Raw genomic sequence first — 25,622 nt, forward strand, 5'->3', positions numbered from 1 at the left:
GAGGGTCACAAGCTAGCAGAGCCATGTCTTTAGTAATGGCCAGCTCGTCACTTAAGAGATCAATTTGTTGTTGTAACACATTAATTGCCTGGTGAAGATGCTGATTGATAAGGGACTGAGTGTGAAAGGTAGAGGAGGTTTTGGACACAGCCTTGTTGAGTGTCTCCACAGTAATGGAAATTGGGTGATAGCCACCACAGCGGTGGCGGCCGAACCTAATGCAAGGATGATGGCTGAGATGAGAACGGCAGTGACCCCGAAATCCTGTTTTAAGCAGGGGCTTGTGACAAGGCTGTCCGCTCTATAAGGGTGCCCACACGGAAGTGGGTTGCATTGGTGACTGGAACCCAAAGGGCTGTGGGTTCACGCATAAAGAGAACTATGTGAGCTGGATGGTTCCAGCAGGCTGCCAGTACACAGGTGGTGTTGGCATCGGAGCAGTTGAGTTTTTCCCGAGGGTCGGAGGTAACATTGGCTAGCAATAAGGCAAACAGGGGCTATACGCAAATGGGGGTAGGGGGCCAGGATGTCGTGTGATCAGTGGATGTAAGGATTTTGTTTTGGGCACAAGTAGAGGGGTTGGTGTTAGTGTATGTGCCGTTGGAAAGCTGAAGGCCCTGCTGTGCCAGTCATGGCCTCATGTCCATGCAGGCATGCGGACCACAGAGGTCCCAGTTACCAAGTATTGATTCGCGGTTAGTATGGGAGATCTTAATGCCGCAGGGATAAGTGGGGGCCAGTTGTCTTCAAGATCCTAGGGGGTGATTAGAGGGGGAGCGGCTGAAGTGGCAAAAGGGAGGGATGCCACGGTATAGGGAGCGCGAGGAAAAAGGGTGCAAGGGAGTGTGTGCGTGGGCAGTTGGGGAGCAGTGGGCGTAGAATGGCAGGGCAAAATGGGGCCGGAGGGGTGGCGGTCCTCTCCACCTCCCCTGTTACGATTGTCCCCAGTGCAGCGAGGACCAAGGCTACATCAGTGTTGTTGAAGGTAGGGGAAAGGCCCTTGAGTTTAAGCATGTAACCCGAGGAGGCACTGCTGGCATAATCTTGGGCAGTCAGGTTGAACAGCTCAATGTGTGAGGATGCTTTGTTGGTAGTGAAGCATAGAGAGTTATTTATGGGCCAGGAGCCATTGAGTGATTCCCAGGAAGTAACTGAGTCCATGGTGGGGAGGCCAAGCATAGAATTAGTTGAATAGAGGGTGGGGTAGGCTGGGGAATGAAGAGATAAGGGCAAGAGTATAGGCGGGGAAGGGACCAAGGCCCAGAGGTCGTGGGCCATGGCAGGGGCGGGGAAGAGCAAACCAGTTATCCAGATAGCAGCAAGTTCTCTGGGCCCTGGGGGTCCCGTTGGTTGGTGGCTGGTCTCACATCTCTCGCTGGAACCCATACTGGCTTTGTTTCTGTCTGAGGAAACACACAAGCATAGCCTCGCCCTCTATGTTAACAAGGGAGTGGGCTGTTACCATTGACATGTTACAGAGTCTTTCCATCTCACTAGTGGCAGGGGTGTAGTCCTAGGTATGGTAGCCCAGTGTTTGTAGGCCGGGCTCTACCCATTTTCATTGAAGGACAGGAAATTAATGTTAAATAGAGCTTTAATTAGAGCCAGGTGTGGGTCCCTTTTAGACTCAGGGGTAGCAAATTTTTGTAATGTTTCTTTGAGGGTCCTATTGGCCCGCTCCACAATGGCTTGTCCCTGTGGATTATAAGGGATGCCAAGGGAGTGGCTAATTTTCCATGTTGACAAGAAAGATTGGAATTGTAGAGAGGTACAAGCTGGCCCATTATCAGTTTTTTGGGTCCATGGCACTCCCATTACCAGCATTGCTGATTTGACCACCTTAATGGCATGTGAGGCCTTTTCACCAGCTTGAGCGATGGCGAAAAGAAAGGAGGAGTATGTGTCAACGATGGCATGGACATACTTAAGATTACCAAAAGAGTTATAATGGGTGACATCCATTTGCCAGAGGGCATTGGGTAGGAGACCATGCAGGTTAACTCCATATCGATTGAGGGGGCCTAAGGGAGCAAGGGGTGCACATGTAACAGACTGTGAGGAGAAAGGTGAAATTATTGGTGTAAGGCTCTGGCTTGTTCTAGTAGGGGAATCTCTACAGACATAATAAGTTTATCTACTTTGTCATTTCCCTTTGCCAAGATCCTGGGGAGCTTGGTGTGTGATCTTATGTGGGAGATGTGCCAGGGCCATTGTCTGTTATCTAAGATAATCTGGAGAGCTCTCATGGCTCTAGTGATGGGATCCTTGTGGCCTTTTACTCACGCAAAGGGAAGACATCTGAAGGCCTGAACCTCATACTGGCTGTCGGGGAATATATTGAGCGGCTCACTCTGGCAGACTTGGAAGATTTTTAACAAGGCCAGGAGCTCCCCCAACTGGAAGAGCCAGGATTGGCTTGTACGCAACAGGTGTCATCCTTTCCCATGTGCTGAATGACAACTCTATGATGGGACTTATTGGCATCCGAGAAGGCTAGCGTGGCTAAAATTAGGGGCTTTTTGCAGGGGGAAGTGTGTGGCTGAGTGGTGATTTCCAAACAGGCCAGGTTGGCCAGTTGCTTATCTGGGGGTGTGTGGTTATCCATCTCCCCTGTGAACCCAGACATCATTAGTTGGAAAGCTAGAGAGTCTGCCCATAATGTTTGGGAATGCATAAGAGGAAAGGGCAGTATAATTTTGTCAGGTTCTTTTCCTAATATGTGCCTGGCTGTTTGTCGGGCCTTAGTTGCTAACTTGAAGGCAATATCATACTTAGAGCCAAACCTAGTTAGGTCTGAGGTAGCCAGGTGGATCCACACCAGGGGTCTTCCTGCCATAGTGCCCCCAAGACACCATTTTTAGTCCAGAGGATCAAGGCCAGTAATGGTTCTGCTGGGTCATGATGTCAGAGTGAGTATATGATCAGACCAGAGTATATGATCAGCAGACCAGAGTATATGATCTATCTTATTAAGAAGAGCCTTAGCTGACTGGGTGAGAGGGATCCTTGAAGTTGGTAAATTATTGCCTTCCAGCAGGGAGAACAAGGCCTGGAATTCCAAGTCAGGGACCGGTATAAATTGTTTGAGCCAGTTTATAGTCCCACAGAGTTCTTGGAGCTCAGTCAAGGTATACAGTTTTTTGCAAGATGAAAGAGTTAAGTGGTTTAATTGCTGTATCTATATGGTAGCTAAGGAATGTGAAAGGTTGGATGTATTGTAACTTGTCTCATGCAATGTGGAGACCTAGACATTCTAAATCGGCAAGCAGACTGAGTATTGCAGCCTCTAAAGTATTGTGAGATTTGTGTGCTAGCAGTATGTCATCCATATAGTGGATGACAATTGGGTCCTTGGGGATGTTGGTTAAGGCCTTAATAACATATAATTTACAGATTGTGGGGCTATTTTTCATACCCTGTGGTAGTACCTTCCATTGGTATCTCTTGGCTGTTCTTTGAAAGTTGGGCTCCCATACTGTGAAGGCAAAGTGAGGTCTATCTTGTTCCACTAGGGGAATTTGGAAGAAACAATCCTGGATATCAAGTACTGCAATATGATGGGATGGGGGGATAGCTGTAAGGTGTGGTAAGCAGCTTGTAGCAATCCCATCTTTTCCATCTGGGCATTGACTGCTCTAAGTTCTTGGAGGAGTCTATATTTCCCTGATTTCTTTTTAATAACAAATTTTGGGGTATTATGTTTACTGAGAGAGGGCTCAATGTGGCCAAGCCTCAGTTGTTCAGCTGCCAAGTTTTTGAGGGCAGATAATTTAGGTTCTGTTATAGGCCCCTGGTCCACCCAGATGGCATCATTAGAGAGCCAGGTGATGGGGATCGGCTCGGGGGCCAAGATTGGAGTCGATCCCGGGTAGGCAGTGGCCATTAGGATTGGGGGTGTTGGGCAAGGTGTTGTCCTTTCCCTGATAGTCCCAAGTTATCGTGAAGCATGATATCATCATAAAAGGCACGGTCATCTTTGGTAAGGACCACGCCCATGTCCTCTAGAACATCTTGGCCCCATAAGTTACAGGGAATGTCCGCTACTATGGGGGTAACTGTGCCCTGGTTCCCATCCAAGTCCTTCCAATATACTGGACGTGTGACCAGCTTGGTACCTTGTGGGCCTGGCCGGTATTTCCAATGAGGGAATTTAAGGGATTCCGTTTCTGACATAATGGTGATGTCAGCCCCTGTGTCTACTAGGCCCTTTATGGCAATTCCATCTAGGAACAGGGTCATTAGTGGGGAGTGGTTGAGGATTGGGAGAGTCCATAATATCTGTCTCATTTCCCCTCTTGTGGGTGGGGCTGAGGGGCGTCCCGGGTGGAGTTTAAAGGAGCCGAGTCCAGTTGAGGCTGTGACCTACAGTCCTTAGCCCAATGGAACCCTTTTTGCACTTGGGGCAGCAAGTCTTGGGGCGGGCTGTACCTCTTGGGCAGTGGCTACGAAAGTGGCCAAGCCCTCCACAGTTCAGCAGCCTTTCTGTGTGCCAAAGTGGGTGGGTTTTCCTTGAGACAAAGAGTCTCCAAGGAAGCGGTCAAAGCCTCAATAGGGCCTGCCCTGGGGTCTAAGTCTCTAGTAGTGAGTACCCATTTGTGAACGTTATCATTGTGGACAGGCGCAATAGCATTACAAGTAGGGATGTTTAGTCCCTCCTAAGTTAACTGTTTGATAAGCACCTCTCGGGTGGGTCCAGACTCCACCCTCTGCTCTGCTGCCTCGGTGACATGAGTAAGGAAGTCCGTGAAGGACTCCCCTGACTGTTGAATCAAATTACGGAAAAAGATTTGGGGGTCACGGGGGGAGCAACATTTAAGGGCCTTAAAGGCCAAATCAGAAACTTGTTGGAAATAGGCATGGAGGCCAGTAGTAGACTGGGAGATGGGGTCAGTATGTTGTCTGTGTCCTGTGAGCATGTCCAATGTAATGTTGAGGCCATATTGGAGATTTAGGTATGCCTGGTTTTCAGCCTGATCGTCATAGGCTGCACACCAGTTTAGAAAGACTGAGGGTTCTAAGACTGCCTTTAGTAAGTTATACCAATCATAGTAGGTTTGTAAATGTAAGGACCACTTGCGAAGAACCTGTTCAAAATATGGGGAATCAGGGCCCGATTGCTCAGCTGCCTTGCGGATAAGAACGAGGTCAGTGAGTGGGATGGGCAGCCATGGACACTGCACCGCATCGGGGCCGACATTAACTGAAAATGTGGACAAAGGCGGGTGAGGCTTTAAGGAGGGCAGCCTAGGAGGGAGGGGCATGGTAGCAGGGGAAGGGGCGGGATGGTTATTGGTGGGGAGAGAGTATCTCCTTCCATGGGTATCAGGGCGGGGGAATTTCTGGGCATGGTAGCTCTAGGAGAGTATCTTGAGATGTAGGCAAAGGAGCTCCTTCCTTATTGGAAGTGGGCGCAGAGGCAGCGTCCACCTCCGGGTCCGGGAGGTCTGGGTTCGAGGTAATAACCAGATCTACTAGCCAGATCTACACTAGATTGCTTCTGGCAGTGTTTGTTGTGGGCCGAGATGACGTCCTCAGGAGAGGAGGATTTAAGGCTAGCAGTGATGGCTAGGAGGATCGGTACGAACGATGCGGGGGCAGTGATCCCTGACCTGACCTCCCTTTATCGGGCCAGGAAGAGGCCCTGCATCCACGTGTCAGGGTCCCACATGTTTTCAGGGGAGACCCACAGAGCTAAATTAGTGGCTTCATCCCAAAAGTGTTCGATATCTTTTGGTTTCACTTTCAACCCTCTGGTTTTAAGGAGCACCTTACACGCTGCTGTTTGTGGTTCCCCGCGTTGTGGTGGTAAATTTCCCGTTGTGGGAGGGTCTCACGAAGGGAAATTCGCCACAAAAATAGAAGACGAGGGTTACTACTGAGAGGGCACAAAGGAAGCAGAGAAGCACTGTGAGCCACTCGGATGTAAACTGCCCCGACATGTAAAGGTGTATCAGATCCAAATATCTTGTGCTCAGTGAGGGACTTCTGGAGGCCGTGACACCTCCAGCTGTATGCTCACACGGTGTCTCCGGGACAGGCAACAGGGTGACCCGAAGCCTGGGCTCTGAGTTAGGGGTAGATCAGCCCTTGTGCAAACTCACTGGGATGAGCCGAGAGGGGGGAGGTGCCGACGTGGGCTTTGGGACCACGTGGTGGAGTGTGCCTCCCTGATCTAACAAACTAATCCAACAATAAAGACGACAAACAGGGTGGAAGGGACAGAGGAGGAGGCTACTTGCTCACTCTCAAGCAGCTTAAGAAACAGATAAATCCAGGGGGCCTACTTACCAAATGAACCGAGGTTCTGGGTGTCTCCAACACTGTGGGCAGGGGTCCTTGTTGGGGCACCAGGTGTTGCGCATTCTCCTCAGGCCAGCTGTGAAGACCCTGGCCTGGCTCGGGTCCCCTGCCAGTTGGGGGTGGCAAGAGGTGCAGAGTCAACACATAGACACCAGGAGTCGGGTAGAAGCAAGCACTAGGCGAGGTGCTGCAGGCTTGTTTAATGCAGAAGGGGGCAGGCCTTATATTTCCCTTTTCTCCGCCCACAAGTCCCCTTAGTCAGCGTATTGTTTTCTGATTGGTCCATGCCACTCAGTCTGTCAGCAGTCACTGGGCTCGCACTAGCAGGGTACGGAGGTGTGGGCTCCCTTTGGCGGGCTATTTGCGGACCAAGAAGTGAAGTGAATTCTCGCTGAATCCCAGGGCTCTGGGTCTGCACCATCTTTGGAGGCCTCCTGCTACAGATGATGGTTGAATGAGTTAAAACAGACATCATCAGGTTGAAGAGAGATCATCTGAACTGGAGGCTTCAGAGATGTTAGGACTTTGGCTTGTTTCGGCAACTCTGAGATACGGATTTGTGCATCCTACTGGCATGGCAGCCCTCAGCATGCTACAGATCAGATTATGATAGTAACAGGTTGAACTCATAGCATTTGATTCTGTTTAAGAGTTGGCCCAACATGTGAGGCAAAACTATTTTAGCTGCCATTTTGTAATGGTAAGTGATACTCAGGTTGGATGACATAACTGCCATCCTGCTGGAGCCAAAGGACTATGGCAGAGCTTATAGGATAGAAAGGCAAACATACCATCTGAATGTAATCTAGTGGTAATGGGAATAAACACACTAAGATGGGAGTAATCAAGTGGAGACAGGCAGTGCCACTTAGTCTGCATAAGTACCCCAGGGCCAAAAGGATAGTAAGAGCACTTCATAAAGAGGGAGCACTGCAAAGATGCAGAGGTGTTTATTTCAAGAATTCAAACTAAAGTTGAACATTTTATTTGTTAAAGGAACTACAAATAATTTGTCATCATTGAAGCATGTGATGTGTGGGATGAAATGAGCGATAAAACTGGACAAATAGGCAGGGAGCAAACAATGCACAGCCTTGTGTGTCCTGTTTAGGAGGCTGCTGGACATTCCCTTTTAGATCACTGGTCTCCACAGAGGCATGTGTATTAGTCAAGTTTCTCCAAAGAAACAGAACCGGTAGAATGAATATATATGTATAGAGATTTATCAGCTTAGCTCACAGGATAGAGTCTGAGTAGTCCAACAATGGCTGCACCACACTGGAGAGGCTGAGAATCTGTAGTCGCTCAGTCCACGAGTCTGGATGTCTCAGTAGTCCCAATCTGGTGCTGAAGGTCTGACAAATTCCAAAAGATCAGCTAGTCTTCGGTCTACAGTAGCAAGACGAACTCACCAGCGAGAGAGAAGGCAAGCAGCAAGAAGCCTGGCCTTCTCCTCTGCCTTGGCCTTTTATACGGGAGCCATCAGAAGGTAAAACCCACATTTAGGGTGTGTCTTCCAGCTTCAGATGATCCAGTCAAGAAGATCTCTTTCATTTCAGTTAATCCCAGATCCAGTCTAATGGACACCCAGGATTAGCCATCACATCATGTAAGTGTACAGAACCTAGGGACAGAAGAAAGCTAGAACTCAGAAAAAATGTTTTTACATTCAGTGTGCGTGTGTGCATGTGTAGAGATGAGAGGACAATTTCTGGGGTCCTTCCTCCTGCCATGTGGGTTCCAGGGATTGAATTCAGTTCCTCAGGCTTCTTGGTAAGCCCCTTTCCTTGACGAGCCATCTTCCTCAACCCTAGAACTTCTTTTTTCTCTTTTTTATGTTTTTGTTTTTTGAGACAGGGTCTCAAAAGGCATATGTCACCAGGCCTGGCCCCTATGTGTGTGTGTGTTTTTGTTTGTTTGTTTGTTTTTTTAGCATCTTGCCCTCAAGTTTATTTGTAAAAACAGCACAGGACACCAGCCCTCTGCAAATAGTGGGGAGGGAGCTCACACCAGTCCATCTGTCTTCACACTGGCAAAGATCTTTATTACAGGGCCTTCACAGGGGCCTGGGCACCTTTGGGAGCCTGAACTACAGCTTGGGCTAACTTTACTGGAGCTGCAGCCCCAGCTTTGGCCTTTGTTTGGCAGAGCCTGCGACCCTTGGCCATGTAGCCACGATTCTGCTTCCCAAGTTTGGGGTGGGCAATTAAAGCAAGTCGGCTGAACTTGCTGTTGGAACCCTTTGGCATCTTGGGATTAACCTCCTTGGGCTTCACAAGGGCCTTGACAGCCTCAGCGTGCGCACTCATGGCCTTCTCGTTGTTGGCCTGCATCTTCTTCAGACCCTTCTTGGCAAAACACATGTTCCCCAGGAACTTGGAGTCTTCCCCCTTAAGAGATTCATATCTTTGTGACTGTGGTTTCTTGATCCCATTTCTGTGCTATTTTTCAAGACTGGTTGTGTGTGATGTGGTTCTTGGACTTGGCCATGTCTGCACGGGAACCCACGGCTCCAGAAGTAACTGGGACTAGGATTTTCTGTGTGTGTGTCTTTTTGAGACGGGGTCTCCCTGCAGCCCCAGGTGGCCTGGAACTCACTGTGCAGACCAGGCGGGCCTTGAACTCACAGAGGTCTGCATGGTTCTGTTTCCCGAGTACTAGGATTAAAGGTGAGCGCTACCATACCCGATTTGACAGTATTTCTTGTTAGGCCTATGTTAGGTCTGTGATCCATTCTAAGTTAACTTGTGTGTGTGTGTATGACATAAGACTCTTAAGTTCATTTTTTTCCTCATATTGATACTCAGTTCTCTCAGACCATGTTGAGTTGTCTTTTGTCCCAGTGAGTTGCTTTAGCATCTTTATAAGAACCCACTGACCATAAATATAAGCTTGTATTTCTGGATTCTCAGTTTTTGTTTCTTATTGCTTCTACCATGCTTCCTGGGTTATGGTAGCATTATAGTAAGTTTTGAAATTGGAACTCTAAGTCTTGCAACTTTGTTCTTTTTCAAAATCAGTTTGACTACTTTTATGTTCTTTGTATCTGCATGTAAAATTTGGAATCACTTTGACAATTTCAGTTATTTTTAAAAAGCCTGGGATTTTGATAGCACTTATGTTGCATTCATAAGTCAATTTGGAGAGAATTGCTGTTTTTTTATTTTGAATCTTACGGACGTGAAATTTTTCCTTATTGATTTAGATCTTCCATTTTTCAGAGGTTCGGATAGTGTGATACCACTAATGGAGAGCATTGCTAACAGTGTCCTGCAGTAGAGAGGACACAGTGAGGCACAGAAGGCCTTTGAATCTGGCAAGTAAGAGCTAGTTGGTGATCTTGACAGTGGGCTAATTTCAGCAGCTTTGATGTGTACCAGGGGAGGAAAGCAGGTGGCAGAGGATTGGAGTGAGTGGAATGCTGGGATTGATACTTAGTATTTGAGTGAGGGTGAAGAAACAATGATTTAATAAACAGGCTAAGGGAAGAAAAGAGGTGGGGGAGAGTGTTAGATTAAAGTTATATTGAAGGGAGGATTCCCTCACCTTCATTTGAGAGAACTGAGTATATCTACCTGAAAGGGGGACAGAGGCTGTAGAAAGGCCTAGACTGGAGATAGGCTTCAAGGGGCTGATTGATGAGCTGCTAGTCAGAGGGTACCGGGGGAGTGGACTTAGGCGTACTATTGTGAAGCAGAGAAAGACTACTGAAAACTGTAACTATCAGAATTGTGATGATTTAAGGGACTTATTAAAATATATAGTACATTGCAAGCCACTGGTTAAGGTTATTGAATTTAGAGGAACCTTTACTAAAGCTGCATTTAAATGAGGTGGGGGAAATTTAGAGATGGTTATATATTATAAAGTGAACATATCCTTAATTTTAATTTTACTACTTTTAGACATCGAGGTTTTTTTTTCTCTTAGTGTGTCACTAATGCATCTTTGTGCTGAGATGACAAAATCAGAGGAATTTAGTATAATTTCAGTGCCCCCCCCCTTTGCTTCAGCAGCATTTGGTATGGCCCCAGATCTGTGCATGCATCTTTGTACACCAGAGTCCCTGAAAGCTTGCATTTCGCTTTTATAGAGGCAGTAGATACCGACGTACATCCGCTTAAGCCATCAGCAGAAAACTAACAGGCTTAGTACGGCTTCTTTGAAAACCGCCTCTGGCTGCAGCCTGGCTTCCTTTGTTCTCCGCCCCAGAAGATGCACATGAGGGAGCCGCCTGCTGACCTCTTCCCTTGACCAGCATCGCTTCTGTTTATTCGCGCAGTTCTCAGTCCATGTCATCTCCAGGACACACCGAAAATAGTCAGAGGAATCTCTGTAGGTGGAGCTTTATTTCATGTTTCTCCTTAGCTGTTTTTCTTTAAAATTGTTACCTCCATGCTTGCATACATTGCTGTGATTTGCATGGTATACAGATGGTATGTTATTAAAAAGCTAAAATAAATTTAACCTGATTTGAACTGTAAGCACTACATTTTAATGAGGGCTCTATTTTTTCTATATTATCAATAAGTAATCATTACTAAATTAATACCAGAAAATTTTTTAAATGTTGCATGGGAAGCTAAGACTTTTGTGGTTTTGGTATATGTCTTCTCAAATCCATCAGGTGAAGTTCACCAAGTGTCATTTTTTATGAAGCAGCATTTATATTGAAATAAATATAAAATGCCAGAAAAGTAATGCCAGCTATTAGAATCTGTTAGAGTACATTTCAGCATCCCCAATGCTGGGGTGCTCATTTTCCAGGACGCCAGCCTGGTTAGGTGTGTGTGGCACACCTGGGGACAGGATAAAGTTCCTCTTCTGCTACTGCGTGCTTCATCTGAAGTGTCGGAACACTTCGTACGGGAGTAAACATTGGTATGAGTTTGTAGAGCTTCAGTGTGCTTTACTATCACCTGTTGGCCAGAGGACATGATTTTGAATATGGTATTTTATATATGCACGTGCAAGCCTAAACTGGTGGGATTTGCTGCAAAAAAAAAAAAAAAAAAAAAGCCAAAGAATTAGTTTGAGTGTTTTTGTTAAGTAATGTGATTCTATCCTTAGAAGTAACTGATGAATAATTTCTACTAGTTACTGCATTTTTAAAAATTCCGTACTAGACTTTTATGATGGCATATGTTGTGACTTTTTTTTATATAAATGCTCTGTCAGGTAGAAGTCCACTTTTTTAAAATGGAAAAAATGAAACAAGTACCTGTTGTTTCGGATCTCTTACCCTTTTGTGGTTTTTCTATTTTTGAAATGACAAGTTAGAATAAGGTATGTCAAAGTCAATTAAATGATATTCTTCTTTCCCAGTCTCATATCCAGCTGGTGCTTTAACTTTAAAATTTTTAGTGTTTGAATGTATTGGGGACTGAGCCCAGGACCCCATATCTACTCTATTACGAACTCCCCAGCTCCCTGCTTCATTATAGTACTAAGCTCCTTACAAAGTCGAAGAATTAATGAAGTGGCAATCTGGTTAAGAGTACACTATCTTCCTGTTCATTTTGTTTGTTTTGGTGATCAGGACAAAGCAAGTAAGAACAGACACAATGGGAACTATTGTGCCTATTGTTAAGCATTTCTAGAGAATACTTGAGTATGCTTTCTCCCTGTCATGTTATCTTAGCATCAAAAGGTCTAAGAGTAATGATTTTAGTATGGGTCTGATTTTAAATTATTCATCTAGGAAATTACTCCTTTACAATTTTGACTTGTTGATGAATGCTGGCAAGGATTTAAATATCTGTTCTTTAATATGTCAGTAGGTATGTGCATTTGTTTTTACAACACTGGTTTATAGATAATGTTTAAAGAAAGCTATGTCCTGTAGTAGTACATACATATGTATATCCCATCTTTTAATTTTGATTGTGGGATAGTTTGATTTTTCAAACCTAGTTGAGGCTTCATTCTGATACCTTGTCATTAGATATTATCCTGTGTCGAGACCTGGAACTCTCTAAGATATTTTGTATTGGAGAGGACTTGGCACCCTCACAGTGTGTTTAAGGTATTAAACTACATAAAAATAGATTCTGAAGAGAGGGTTGTGACACGTAAATGCTATCCTTCAATTTCTTAAAAAGATTATATACCACTATTGCATGATCAATAATTATAGCAATAGACTAGTTTAGGAATGGATTGGGACAAGTTTTTGTTGCATAACATGTATTTGATATCATGAACAAATAACAGCAATTCTGTTTCATTACCCTTTTGCTGGAACATGGCATAAACTTGACAGCAAAAATTATACCTTTCATAAAACTAAATTCCAGTACCACAAAAAAAAATCTGTGAAAATATTACCTGTCAGACTTGAAAGGAAGGCTTATCTGTCAGATGCATGTGGTGATTCATGATCTGTCTTAGCTTTCCTGGAGGTTGGTACTGAGCTTGTGGGCTCTTAAGGCTCTGCCGCCCACACTGTTGAAGACAGCTGATGGAGTCCCTGGGAGCTAAGACTATGACAGCTTTTAAAGTAGAATTTAGGCCAAGGGATAAGTCAGGTAGCCAGCCGATCTGAAACACTTGCTCCTTATCTAAGAACTCTGCCTTTCCTTGTCCAGGACGCCCAGGCGACCTGTACAGACATAAGAAATGTGATTTGTTTACATTTAGGATGGGTGTTCATCCTAAGGTAGGGGAGATGACTGAAGAGACGCTGGAGCACACTGAGCTGTTCACTGTTATTTTCCCTAAAGATTGCTTAAAGTCTTTGGCTAAGAAAGCAGTTAGCACAAGACACTAATATGCTATTCATTTTTAAGCCCCTAATTCTAATTTTGAAAATTTATGAGATAAATGCAGGAGTTGTAAATGAGATGGAATTGAACAGTCAGAAACTATGGGAAAGTGGTACATCAGTTTAGTTAGGTTTGTTTTTAATTGGAAAGAAAAATATATTTACAATAAAACTTATTACAGTAATTTCAATGAGGTGATTTTTTTTTTTTTTTTTTTTTTTTTTTGGTTTTTTTGAGACAGGGTCTCTCTTTTGTCCCAGCTGACCTGAACTCACTATGTAGACCAGGCTGGCCTTGAACTCACAAAGATCCGCCTGCCTCTTGACTCCCAAGTGCTGGGACTAAAGGCATGCGCCACCACGCCCGGCCGACGTAATGAGATGATTTTTAAAACAACGCTAGAGACACAACTTAAGGTAGAACAATTGCCTGGCATGTGTGAGGCATTGCAAGAGGGAAGCTTCAACCAGACTCAAGTGAGGGACGTCTCTCCCTTCCCCATATCCCCTTAATTTGGGGATGGGTAGTGCTCGACTATCAGCTTGCTTCAGACTTGTTCTTTCAATTAGTAAAATGGACAGGGCAAAGTATCAGCAGGGCTCTTCAGATTTATAACCCTTTTGTCTCTCTTAGAGTTGTAATAAGTTAGAGGCTCGAGGTATATATAGTTCAGCTGTCATACCAGAGACCCTGGGCTCAGTTCCTAGCATTGAAACAATTTGAGTAAGGGTGTAAAGACCAGAAATGTTGCCTCTCAAAGCCAACATCTTTCTCACTTTACCTTGGTGATTCCTGGGAAGTGTTGAAAAGGAAATTAAGGAGCCTGCCTGGTGACAGGTGTGGTAAAGCAGGCTTTTGATCCCAGCAGTCTGGAGGCAGAGGTAGGCGGATCTCTGTGAGTTCCAGGCCATCTTGGTCTACATAGTAAGTTCCAGGCCAGCTGGGGCTATAGGGAGGCCCTGTCTCAAAAAACAAAAAAAGAAAAGGAAATCATAAAATTTGGATGTTTTGTTCCAGTGTTCAGTTTTCCTAGGTAGTGTATTTATATCTTGTTCTCTTTCTGAACCACCTAAATTTTTATTTTACAGGGTTTAATTAAATAGCTTACTGACTTCATCTTTTACTCTGTTTTAACTACTTCCTTGGTCTTGCCTTATAGTAGCTCTCCCTTGATTATACCTGGTTACTTTAAAGACAAAAACAAGAACCCAGTATGTTTTTGTTTTAAAGCAGGCTAGTTCATGCTCCAGAGCTTTGGAAGAATTCCTTGAATCCAGGTATGGGGTGAAGCCAGAAGCAGGACTGCAAGGAGGCTGCCAAGGTCTAAGGCCTCCACGTACCTCTGCACTGTGCCAGGTCTGACATGAGATCATGCGACCGGTCCCAAAATAGTCTTCCCTAGCTCCCATAGTGACTTCTGAGTAACAGTTTTAAAAGACCCTCAAGACAGTGTTCCTTTCTTTCTAATTTTAGCATCGTATTGAAGCAAGATAGAATGATAGGGAAAATTAAGTGATATGGGAAAAGAAAGTTGCCCCTCACCGTGGAGTCTGGGTGAGGCCTCCCTCTTGGCAGCTGAGAATCAAAAATTCCAGCATAATCAATAGCATTTGCTGTGAAGGTTGCCAAGAGAGACAGTATTACTTTTATATAGAGATATTTTCACATAAAAATGTTAAATTAGCAAAGAACAGGCTGGGGATCTAGTTTAGTTGGTAGAGTACTTGGCTAGCATATACAGAGTTCTGGGTTCAACCCCCAGTACTGCATAAAACCCTGTGTGATGGCATACCTCAGCATTTGGGAGATGGAGGCAGGAGAATCAGAAGTTTAAAGTTGTCCTTGGCTCTGTAGTTCAAGGCCAGCCTGTGCTATATGAGACCCTGTCTCCAAAACACCAGCCATGAGCCAAGCTTAAGGCCTATGGCTTTTATTCCTTTCCCACACATAGGAATCTCGCAAACAACATTATTCTGTGTACAGTGGAAATTTCCTGTTTAACATTTGGGATCTAAGGTTTTACTTATTAGTAATAATCCCATCCAGTGCACCTCAAGACTCTGACTTCATTTAAATTCCTTAGCAAGGAGCTGGAGAGATGGTTAAGAGCACTGGCTGCCCTTGCAGAGGACCCCGTTCGATTTCCAGCATCCACATAGCAACTAACAACTGTCCATTGCTCCAGTTCCAGGGAATCCAGTGCCCTCTTCTGACCTCTGTGGGTACTGCATGCACATGGTGCACCTATATACATGCAGGCAAAACACTCATACACATAAAAATAATTTTTAGAAATTGCTTAGCAGCAGGGCATGATGGCACGTGCCTTTAATCTCAGCATTTGGGAGGCAGATCTCTCTGAATTCAAGGGCAGCCTGGTCTACATGGTGAGTTCCAGGCCAGCTGGAGTGACAGAGAAACCCTGTCTCAAGAAAGACTTAAAAAAAAAAAAAAAAAAAAATCCTTGGCAACCCTTAGTGTGGTGTGTGTGGATTTTATAGAGACAGTTAAGTGTGACTGTCCTTGAGAAGCCTTTCCGCACATTTGGATGTCTTCCCTTTTCTCTTGAGTGCCTTTCTTTCTACTCGACCCATCCCCGTGCTTAGATCTATGTTAAAATCTCTTAATAAAGTCCTGCTCTCAATTTGGGTTCATACTGTCTGTCCTGAAACTCTTCTGTGCAGTCAGGAATTCTGACTCCATCTGAGTAAACTCTCTAAAAAGCACTCTCAGGATGCTCTGGGTGCAACATGGAGCTGTGTCACTGCCTAAGATAAATACCTAAGATAAACTTTAAGTCCTGTAACTCAACATCCTGCCCTATGTGGAGTCTACCCATGAGCAATTCTGAAGGTTGTTCATCTAGAACTTGAGTACCTTGCTCTCCACTGTCCTTCCCTGAGGGTCAGAGTCAGTTCTTTCTGGTTAATTGCCAGGTCAAGAGACTTTATTCTTTTGATAATCCTTGTTTGGACCCACTCTAGTTTCCAGCAGCCTTTGGAAGAGTGTTGATGACTGCCTAGGCTTCAAGAATTAGTGATCACTACCACGTTGTTGAAGCTGCCTTTTCTGCTAAATTGCACGTTGTTGCTTTGAAACAGGGTCTCACAATAGCTCAGGCTATCTTAGAATTCATGGCAGTCCTCCTGCCTCAGCCTCCTAATAACCTTGGATTATAGGCATGTGCCACCACACTTTATTTGATTATGAAGTGAGTATTGCCCCAAATTATTGACACATTCTTAAAAAATACTTCTTTAGGTAGTGGCCACTTAACAGTATAGTAGTCATAATCTACAATGTAATGGTATCTCTACACGCATGTTTTCGTAGAGTTAAGAGTATTTTAAAGTCTAAAGACATATTTTTTCTCTTTTTAAAATATTTATTTTGTGTGTATGAGTGTATTGCCTACATGTATGTAAGTGCACCCATGTCATGTAGTGCCTACAGAGGACAGAGTGGGTGTCAGATTCCCTGGAACTGGAGTTCAGGACAATTGTTACCCACCGTGTGGGTACTGGGAATTGAACCCCAGTCCTCTACCAGAGCAGCCAGTGCCCTTAACCACCGAGCCCCACTTGTCAAATTCTTGAGAGTAACTACAGGATTCTCTGCAATAATCCCTAGTGGCGCTCTCATTCTGTGGTTCACAGTGATCAGTGCTTGCTTCTTGCTGCCTGGTGCCTGCATCTGAGTAGCTGGTGGAGCTGGAAGCACACTCTTCCTGTGCTCGTGCTTTCCTGCTGTGCTCTGTTCACTTTGGAGCCCTGAGCCCAGGCTGCAGCCCTATTGCATTTCCTCTGCTGCTCTTTTCTCCACTGAGATCCCTGCCCTGCTTCATTGACTCCCTCTGATCTCACTATGCACAAAGTGCTCTTCCAAAAGCTGGAGACAGTGGCTAGTGAGAGCTGCTGAAAGTTTTCTGTGTGCTAGTTCATCTTGAGCCAGACAGTTTTTTGAAAAATGTTTTTCTTATCAACCTAAAGTTCAAAGAGAAGGAAAGTATATGGCACACGCCTGTTCTGGCTACCAGGTCACACAACCTTGCTAGCATCTTCTCCTACCTTTATGAGCCAACACTTTTTAGCCCTTGTTGTGTGTGTCTGTGAGTGTGCACATATGGAGGCCCAAGATTGATATCACATAGCTTTGTTACCTCTCTCTGATGCTCTCTCTGGTAGGGTCTCAGGGAACCTGGCGCTTGCCTATTCCAGCTAGTCCAGCTGGCCAGCTAGCCCAGGGTTCCCCTCTCTGCCTCCCAGGTGCTGGATTACAGATGGCAGCCACACCTACCTGGCTTTAAATGAATTCTAGGCATCCAAACTCTTGTTCTCCGGCTTGTTTGGCAAGAGCTTGATCCACTGAGCCATCTCCCAAGGCTCTAGCAGGACATTTTTATTGCTACTTTTTCCAGTTCTATTATTTGTGAGATGAAATGCCTAAATATTTGTTATAACTGGAAATATCATAGAGTCAAAGAGGTGTTATTAGCTGTTTTCAGGCGACTTTGAAAGATAGTGGCAGTGCTGCTGGGAATGGAATGGGCAGGGCAGGGCAACTTTGTTTTCACTTATTGGTGTCTGGCAGTCACTATTTTCTCAGATGGCTGTGAATGAGCCCTGATAATTACCTTTGTAGAGAACAAATATTTTGCTTTCTCAGACCTGTGGTAAGCAGATGCCCATCACACCATCCCTTTTCTTTTAAATGTAACAGTAGAACAGCCCTAGGAAAAAGGTTTTGATGGCAGTTAGAAGATGTGCTTTACATGACTGATTAGGGTTGTGTAGACCCTTGAAGACATTACTGTTTTCTGGAATAAGTTTAGCTAGCTAGCATGACAGTATTATATGTTTTGGCAGAAAACACAAAGCAGAAAATTGTGTTTATATTTTTACATGCATAAAAATGAGTATCAGTAACTGCATGTGGAAAAATTCAATCTGTAATCAGAATTGTCTTTTATTTCATTTATATTTTATGTGTATATGTGTTTTGCCTGCATGTATGTAAGTGTGCTACTTGTATGCAGTTCCTAAAGAAGCCAGAAGAAGGCGTTGTATCCTCTGGAACTGGAGGTACACACAGTTGTTTGCCACCATGTGGGTGCTGGGAACCAAACCTAGATCCTAAGAACAGCCAGTGCTCTTAACCACTGAGCTATCTCTTCAGCCCCCAAGAATCATCTTTTAGTTTAGTCTTGTATTAAATAACATCAGGCTGAGTGTGATGCTGCATGACTTTAATCCCAGCCCTCAGAAGGCAGAGGCAGCTGGATCTCTGTGAGTTCAAGGCCAGCTTGGTCTACATAAATAACATCAGGAAACCTGTGACACTCTGTTTTGATAGAAATATTAGATGTTCTTACTGCTAGCTAATAAATGGGCTTTTTGTTTTTCTTGTGTCCAAATAACTCCAAAGAAATTTATCCTTGAAATGGCTGGACATTCTCTAGCACCTCTTCCTCCCTTACAGTGTGTTTTTAAGCATTTGGCTTGAACAGCTTGCTGAGGGCAGTGCTCTGAGTGCTGGAGGAGTTTTATTTCCGTGCGCATTGAAGATCGTGACTAGATTCACTTCTAATAACATCAAATGAAAACAGAATGTTCACATGGACTGAAATAAACATATACACAGCATTCAAGGGGATAGGGATGATACATGCCTAGTCAGATGTCAGAACTGACAGTACAGGGACTGAAGGGACCTTGTTGTCTGCCCTCTGAAGTTTTAGTAAAGTCTGGTGAAATAAACTGAGAGTAAGCAGACTAACAGGAGAAAAGACATACGTGTTTACTGTGTGCACAGGAGTAGGGGGTGGGTGAATATCCAACAACCCAGTAGGATTTACAAAGAAAAAAGAGGGCTATAGCAATTTTAGAGGAAGAAAATGGTTTTCAGAGAAACCAATGGGCCTCCAAAATAGGCCATGGCCTGAGACAAAGTTTCCTCTGGGCTCCCTTGTATAGCACCCAGGGCTAGAAACCTTTCCTATAAAATTACTCTTTTCCATTTGATGAAACGATAGGGAAGGGCTTGTGACCATTGCTTTCCTTCTGGAGGAGCTTCCCTCACTGAAGGAGCTGCAGAGAAGGCCCCTCCCTGTGGTTGGGGGCAAGAGACCTGGCACTAAGCCACTTCATCGCTGCCGTGTGAAAGCTCTAAGCATCTGTAAACACCTTACTTGAGCTCATGGCTTTCTCTGCCTCTGTAGCAGGCACCTCATGTGACTGCAAATCCTTCACATCCTGAGATGATTCCTATAGTAAACACCTGTGTGCACCGTACTTCCCTTTTCCTCCCCTACTAGAGGTGTGCAGGAGAGGAAGGAAGCCTAGTGGGGCCTGCAAAGCTCTGCAGTGTGATGGAAAGAGGGAAGAAAAGTCAGCTGCACCTGTCATCTCTGCATTTTCTACTTGTTCTTTTTATTTGTGGTGATGCTGAGTATCCACTTAAGTGTGGGTGTGGGTGTGAGTCTGTGTGTGTGTGTCCAGAGATGTGGACAAGGTATCTTTGTACTGTTGAACAATTTAAAAAGAATTTTTTTTTTTTTACTTTGTGTATGGGTGTATTGCCTGCATATGTGTAGGTTTTCCCGTGTCATGCGATGCCCTCAGAGGTCAGAAGGCATTGGATTCCTCCAGAACAGGAGTTATGGGTATTGTTAGCCACCATGTGGGTGCTGGGAATTGAACCTAGGTCCTCTACAAGAGCAGCAGGTGCTCTTCACTGCCGAACCATCCCTCCAGCCCCTGCACTGTTGAAAATTTTAGCCACTAGATTTATTGTCTTTCTATCAAAGGCTTTTTACAGTAAGAGCAGAGACTTTTAAAATAGTGCTAAGAATTTCCTGTTGGTTTCTATGGAGCAGAAGAAAATGCTTTGTAAGAGAGATTCTCATTTCTAAGAATTTTCCAAGTGGTTCTTTATTGTAGTAGATGGAAGTTCATTAGAGTTGATTGGCTCCAGGAGTGTTAGATTTTTGAGAACTCACATTTTGTGGGTTTTTTCTTTTTTCATTTTAAATGATGTTTGCTTTAGTTCTTGCTGTGTAGTGTGCATCAGTATCAGCTATTTCTGTCTGGTGAGGAAGATGGACGAGAACTGTGTCTGCCTCGATAAGTTAATGTGGATTGTTGCAATTTTCCCAATTTTGGTATTAATGACTAACTACAGAATATAATTACAAAAAGCAATATAGGTGGAAACAGTAGTGTTACTCTTATTTAGGGACCTTACAGGACTTAATCCTTTAGCCATGCATTCCAGGTACACCCCTGGGTGTATGTGCATGCTAGACAGTAGATTCAGTGAGTAAGCCTGTGGTATCTGGACCTTGACTAGGCGAGCTGACACTAGTGTTAACCTTTCTGAGCCTTGCTTTCTACTTGGAATAATGTAGAACCTACATTCTGGAATTGCCAGAGATTAACTTGAATGGGTTACAGAAAGGGGCTAGAACAGTGCCTGGTGTTAAGTGCTGCATAAGCGTTAGAGCTGTGGATATAGCTCAGTGGTCGAGCACTTACCTAGTACTGACAAGCCTTGGGTCCGCTCCCCGACACCCTGTCACAAGAAAAGACTTAGCTGCTGATGATAGATACACACAAGACAAACAGATTGAATAATTTACTTTCATTTATTTGGTTTTGCAGTGTTGTGCTTATAAATAAAAACACAGAACAACAGAAAAATGAAATCTGTGCCTCTCCAGGTTAGAGCTGAGTTTCCTGTTCCTAGAAACTTGGAGGGCAATCTGCCACAGCCACTAAAAGGGGCTTTAGCAGTCAACACACAGGCTGGGTCTAAATTGACTTCATCGCTTGCAGCTGTGTGTTTGGAGGTACATGACTTCTGCATCTGTTTGTCAATAAAGTGGGAATGGTGGGAAATACTCCAAGGAGGTCAGACTTGCTACTCAGAAGACTTGGCAATTGATTTTCCTGAAACTGACAACACTGGATGTTAGTGGGAAAAGCACATATATGTGTAAACGTGCCCATGGGCACAAGAACAGTGTAAAATACACAACTCAGGAGGCTGGAGAGATGGTTCAGCGGTTAAGAGCCCTGACTGCTCTTGCAGAGGACCCGGGTTCGATTCTCAGCGCCCATATGGCGGCTACGAACCATCCTTAACTCCAGTTCCAGGGGAATCCGAAGCTCTCTTCTGACCTCCACAGCATTGCACGACATGGGTACACTCACATACATGCAGGCAATATACTTGTACACATAAAATAAAAATAAAATATTTTTTAAAAAAGTATACAACTCAAAGAAGAGTCAGATGGTTGAGGCTTAACTATCCCTCTTCCAAAGGTATTAGCAATTTCAGGATGGTAGTAAACAGTTTTTAGGGGAAGTGAATGAACCCAAGGACAGTAGCCTGGGACAAAGTTTACCCAACCCTGACTTGGCCTCTTTCCTCCACCATGTGCATCCAGTCTTAGGTAGTGAACCCTCAGTGACAGGAGCCCTCTGGCCCCTGCTTGTCCCCTGCTCTCAGTTTGAAGTCAAGGGAGCTCATCTGGTAGAATCATTTTCTGACCCCCCAACACTAGGTCATAGTACTTTAGTGAGAATACATAATAAATCCAGCCCATACAGTAAATAGGGAATATATTTTAAGGTTTTCATAATTATGAATTCATGTGAATTATTAATAGTTCTTATTGATGGGTTGCCTAAGTGTTCAAGTTTTTATTATACCTGGCTGTCTAATGAAAACAATGGTAGTGTTAAAGTTACTTGTATTGGATAGCTTTAGTTGCCAACTTGACACCTGGGATGAGCCTCAATTGAGGAATTTCCTCTGTTAGACGGGCCTGTGGCCATGTCTGTGAGGCATTTTCTTGATTGCTGAGTGGTGTGGGAGGGCTCAGCCCGCTGTGGGTGGTGCCACCCCTGGGCCCCTGGGCCTGGGTTTTATAAGAAAACCGTCTGAGCAGAGGCCAGAGGATCAAGTCAGTAAAGAGTGTTCCTGCATGACTGAGCTTCAGTTCCTGCCTCTGTGTTCCTTCTGCCTTGAGTTCCTGCCCTGGCTTCCCTCAAACATGAACTGCGATCAGGACCTGGAAGCCAAATAAACCCGTTCCTCCCCAAGTGGGTTTTGGTCAGGGTGTTTTGTCATAGCAATTGAGAGCTAACTAGGACAAATGTTAATTGCATTTTTGAAAATACGCTTCAGAATTCAAACCTGGTTTCAGAACTATTAATGAACAATAGTAGCATTAAAACTGAGGCATCGCCAAGGTTTTAGAGTTTTAGGATGAGCTAATAGATGTGAGACTTAACAGATTTACCCTATCGTTTCTTTAATGTCTGCTTTGTAGCAACGATGCACAGAAAGATGTATAAGACAAAGTGTCCTCCTCTAAGAAGCCCAGAGTGAGCAAGGAGACAGTCTCAGCACCACCAGTGGACTCCTGGGTTACGATGGCTGCTACCAAGATGCAGGGAAGGGCCCTAGGGGAAAGTCAGTGGGTATCCTTGCCTTCATCTATCACCCAATTGAGGAATTGTGCCTGCGGCTTGGGAATATACAGGCATCTTGCAGAAGAGCCTGCGGGACTGTTGACATCGAAGCAGTGATTAAGAGAGAGAAGGAGGAACTGAAAGGGAGAGAGAATTCTTCACAGGTCAGGGTCTTAGTCTTTAAAGAGATTAACAGGCTCAACGTGATGGGTAATACTACTTTTCAGTCTTTTGATTCAGATTAACAGCATGTTGAATACATTTGAACTGTGACTTGTTGAAATCTTTTCCTTGATCAAGTAGGCTGTTAAAGAATAATTTAGTAACCCATTTTGCTTTAAAATACATACAGAAATGGAGCAAGTAAGTAGCATAATGGACCTCCATGTACCTGTCAGCCAAGTGGTGCCTTGATGTCCCCCTTCCTCCCTAATTTTAAAGCAGATTTTATAGCATATCCTCTGTCAGCTCCTCTATGTGTACCTCTAAAAACTGTGGTAGAGCCTTAGTACCCTAATCCTAAAAGTAGTATGACAATGATTATTGTATCTCCTTGATACCAACAAGATGGAGCTTACAATGCTAGGTCCTTAGATTAATGATTCACCATTGACATTGGGCTGATGAGATGGCTCAGCCGATAAGGATGCTTACCACAAACCTACTGATATGAGTTCGATTCCCAGAACTTACTTGGTAGAAGGAGAAAATCAGTTCCCACAAGCTGTCTTGTGACCTCCATATGTGTGTAGTGGCATACATACGTATACACATACATATACATGCATATACATACACATACAGATACATACAAAATAATAAATGTAATTTTAAAAGTTGTAAAAAAAAGATTGACATGAAACTATGTTAAATTTCTGTAATACCTAGTGTATTAATTTCTAGTTTATTAAGATTGTGATTTTGAGGTATTTTATTGTCTGGCATTCAGTTAACTAACTGCCCTAGTTCACGTTTAAATGTCATTTACCTTAAATTTTTATCTCCTTTAAAAGTTTACTGAAAGCTGACTGTGGGGTTGGCATAGTTTTAAGAAGTTCCAGAAAGAACAGTAATGACTTTAGAAAAGAAAGTGTTTTTTCTTTCTTTCTTTCTTTTTCTTTCTTTCTTTCTTTCTTTCTTTCTTTCTTTCTTTCTTTCTTTCTTTCTTTTCTTCCTTCCTTCCTTCCTTCTTTCTTTCTTTCTTTTATTTTTATTTTATGTGTATGCGTGTATTGCCTGCACAGTTGGCATATCTTCTGGCTCTGCTGGAAGAGGAAAGTTTAATTTTAAAAAATATATATTTTATTTTTATTTTATGTGTATGAGTGTATTGCCTGTATGTGTGTAAGTGCACCTGTGTAGTGCAATGCCCATGAAGGTCAGAAGATGTCGGATTCCCCTGAAACTGGAGTTACAGATGGTTGTTAGCCATCTGTGGGTGCTGGGAACTGAATCCCCGGGTTCTCTGCAAGAGCAGTGGGTGCTCTTATCCACTGAGCCATCTCTCCAGCCCCCAGGACAGTCTTCTTAACATGGTATTACATTGAGTCTTACTGTGGTTGAGGATATAAACAAAATGATAAATAAAACTTTTGCAGTTGAGATACCCTATGACATTTGCAAGGAGAAAGAAATAACATCAAATGTGAGTTTACACTTAAGCAGGAGGAAGTGTCTGTCTGTTCTGTCTGCTACTGTAATAGTTCCAAAATTTTTGTAGTATTGTCACATATTGCATTTCTTCAGTGTCTGTTTTCTAGTTAGGGCAAAAAAACAAGAACTTTTATAATGTTAACATTGTATGGAATGATTTAAGAGGAAGGAGTATTTTGGTTAATAATCTATTCAGATAAAATATGTTAAATGAAAATATGAAGCAACTCAAATCATTTGTTATACATCGCTGATAGATTGTTGAGTGGAACTGTTTTTGCTGAAGTGATTTAAACGCTGTCAGTATTTGAAAATATGAAGTTTGTTTTCATGGGAGTGCCTTTAGCAAGATTTGAGCATTTTTTTAAAAAAAGGCTTCATCCCCTTTGCTGTATCAGTTTTCATCATTTTATTTCAGAAGATCAATGTTAGGAAATCATGAATGAATTTAATCAATTTCTGGGCCAGAGTAGATTATACTGCTAAAATGTTTGATCCAAAATATAGCCCAGGCTGGCCTGAAACTTTCTGTGTAGACAGTGTTGGCCTCAGACCTGTTTGGATCCTGTCTGTGCCTCCTGAGTATGGGATTATGGGCCTGAACCACCATGATTAGCTTATGGTGTTTTTATTTTAATGGATTCTTTTCATTATTTTTTTAACAAATTACCATATCCAAGAAATTTTTGTCACCTGAGACTTTGGAGATTTGTCTTATTAGAAGTTTTTTTTTAATAGATTGGGTTCTATTACATAGGGAAGTCATAGAATTCTGTGAGGAAATGCTAGTTTTAATTTAAAATTTTATTTACTTTTATGTGTATGAATGTTTTGCCTGCATGTCTCTAAGTACACCCACAGAGGCCAAAAGAGGGCGTCAGATCCCCTGGAACTGGATTTAAGGATGGTTGTTGTGTGTAGGTTCTGGGTCCTCTGCAAGAGCAGCCAGTGCTCTTAGCTGCTGAACCATCTCTCCAGCTCCAGGGAGTGGTACCTTACTTGAGACCTGAAAGCTGAGCTAAGAGCAGAGGGAATAGAGTGTGCTGGAGGGATGACATCTGTTGGAGGAGCTGAGTGAGGTCTCTAGGCTGGAGCAGAGTGGGTGCTGGGAAGTGCTTGATGAATCCATTCATGCTGCAGAGATAGTCTTCCCCCAGCAGTAGACTCAGAGAGGCAGAAGTGACTATATTTTCTTTTCAGGAAAATCTCTGACTTCTTGGTGAAAAGTGGATCAAAAGCCAGGTGTGGTAGCTCACACCTGTAATCCAAAAACCCTTAGGAGGCTAAAACAGGTATTGACATGAGTGTTTGATACCAGCCTGGGCTACAGAATGGCACCATTCAAAATAAATTAAAGAATAAATAAATAAATAATAGAAAGGAGGAAAGAAAGAAAGAAAGAAAGAAAGAAAGAAAGAAAGAAAGA

At 43.7% G+C, this 25,622-nt stretch overlaps 1 protein-coding gene and 1 pseudogene across 5 annotated transcripts in view; one reads left to right on the forward strand and one right to left on the reverse strand.

The window, feature by feature from the left end:
- Dtnbp1 (dystrobrevin binding protein 1) overlaps nucleotides 1-25,622 on the forward strand; it is a 129,585-nt gene that overhangs the window by 71,812 nt on the left and 32,151 nt on the right. The window lies entirely within an intron of this gene.
- LOC108490723 lies at nucleotides 8,346-8,790 on the reverse strand (annotated as a pseudogene).

This window comes from Nannospalax galili, unplaced genomic scaffold (assembly GCF_000622305.1).
Source record: "Nannospalax galili isolate Female #2095 unplaced genomic scaffold, S.galili_v1.0 scaffold30, whole genome shotgun sequence".
Classification (NCBI taxonomy): Eukaryota; Metazoa; Chordata; class Mammalia; order Rodentia; family Spalacidae; genus Nannospalax; species Nannospalax galili.